We start from the raw sequence: 2,035 nt of genomic DNA, 5'->3' as shown, positions 1-2,035 counted from the left end.
AACCTTCCTTCCGAGGAGTGGCTGGTGGGTTTGAACCGCCAGCCATCTGGTTAGCAGGCAAGTGTCTTAGCCACTATGCTACCAGAGCTCCCAAAGGACTTTTATTCTGAGTCATGGGCTTTGAAGTAGAGCCCAAGTTCAACCCTGAAAGAATTGTTATGATTTTGCAATCAAGGGTAAGGTGTATCCCAGATAAGAAGGTCTTCTGTTAAATGTCTTCCTGACACTGAAAATATTGTGTCTGCTGTAATTCCACTTCAATGGAAGAAAGTGGCCTAATAGCAGTATCAGTATAATAGTAACATAATAATGAGCAAACATTATAGTAAAGGTTGCTTTTACATATTGAAAAGTTATTGTTTGCTGGTGACAATGCTATGTTCTTCACAAATATTAAATTGTAAAATCTTCATAACAATTCTATGAAATAGGCATTATGATGCCAGTTTTAGAGCTGTATAAACTGTGGTCAGGAAGACTCAGGGATAAGCAGAACCAGCCTTTGCCAGAGGTCTGCATGGCTCCAAATGCTGTACTCCTAATTCTAGTAGACTTTCATCTCATATATAGATGTCCAACCACACACAGTTGTTAAAGTCATCAGCATAACAGAGGGAAAGTTAATCTTTGACATTCTAAGAAGTCACTGCATACACAAGTGCATTTGTAACTGAAATCTAAGAGTGGCTATCCCCAGTGTAGATGGACAGTACCTGTGAGAGCTGTCAGCATCCTTGCTCTTTCTGTGTCTATTTCCGATGTCTTTTGAATGAAGCACAGTATCCTTACACAGAATGAGTGCTTGAATGAAGGAACAGGACTGAGGACTTTATTTTCCCTACATTGGTGACCTGAAAGGGATGTAAGTACTCACATGCTGTAGACCACTTTTACAGAATTATTTCATTTATGAACTAATTTATTCCATCTTGAAAATCATAACCGTATGGATTTTCTGGTCTAGTATTCATAATAAATGTAGACAATGCACAGCTAGTTTTCTTGTGAAGAATTATAGTTGGCAATGACTCAATTCATTATTCATCCAGCTAATATTTGCTAGGCACCTACCTAGGCTGTGTGCATCTCTGAGATGATGGACATGGGAAGGAGGAAAGTTTTCTAGGAAGTGTTCATCCTAAATTGAGTGTTTAAAGATGAAGAGAAGGTGTTCATGCTAAAAGGAAAAGAATATGGGAAAAGGAAGTAATTTAAATCACATCTTAGTTAGGTATCCTATATATTTTAAAATATTGATGCGTTAATTAGAAGAATATTAATGAATGTCAATCATAACAAAACTGTTATGGAAGTAAATATGAAGACCCAATCTGTAAATAAATATCCTGATCACAATCTTGAATAACTTAGATGGTGTTGATTGATATGATTTTAAACAGGGCTAATTCATTTTCTGGGAAAATCTGGAGTCTTTACATATGGATACTTCTTTTTAAAGATGAAAGAGGACTTTTATTTGGTTAAACATAGTTGACAGAAGGCTTACTATATGATTTACACATAGGGTGGTCAGATGCATACCAAGCGCACTATTCGTGAATTGAAACAATTCTTCCTTCATAACAACAACAAAAAAAGGCATCATATCTGTGTACTTGCATTTTGTAGTAAAAAAATTGTGATTGTTAGAATTAAAATAAATTTGACAAAATTATAGTGTCTTAATGTACAATTGAGAAAAGGCACAACTTTTCAGGATTTATTTATAAACTTCTTTGCATTTTCTTCTTATGATCAAACCCTGTGCTTTCAATAGGGAAATTCTGTAGTTTCTAGGTTTCTCCACATTATCTCCATAAGCCTCTGGAAGCAGGTGGCATAAGGATAAGTGCAAACCAGCTCACTTTAATATTCTGGCAATGTTAAGAACAAAAATGTTGGCTACATTGAGTATTAGGCTGAACACGTGCAGAGGTTTTCCAAAATTTAACTTTAAACCAATCTTGTATCTCTCCTGGGAGTTAATGTGTAGTTTGTAGAATATGGCCTATAGATTCGACAGATCCAAGGTCAA

This window comes from Orycteropus afer, unplaced genomic scaffold, assembly GCF_000298275.1.
Source record: "Orycteropus afer afer isolate SDZICR_OR568_19922 unplaced genomic scaffold, OryAfe1.0 scaffold00181, whole genome shotgun sequence".
NCBI classification, from domain to species: Eukaryota; Metazoa; Chordata; class Mammalia; order Tubulidentata; family Orycteropodidae; genus Orycteropus; species Orycteropus afer.
Note: the sequence above shows the minus strand (reverse complement) of the source record.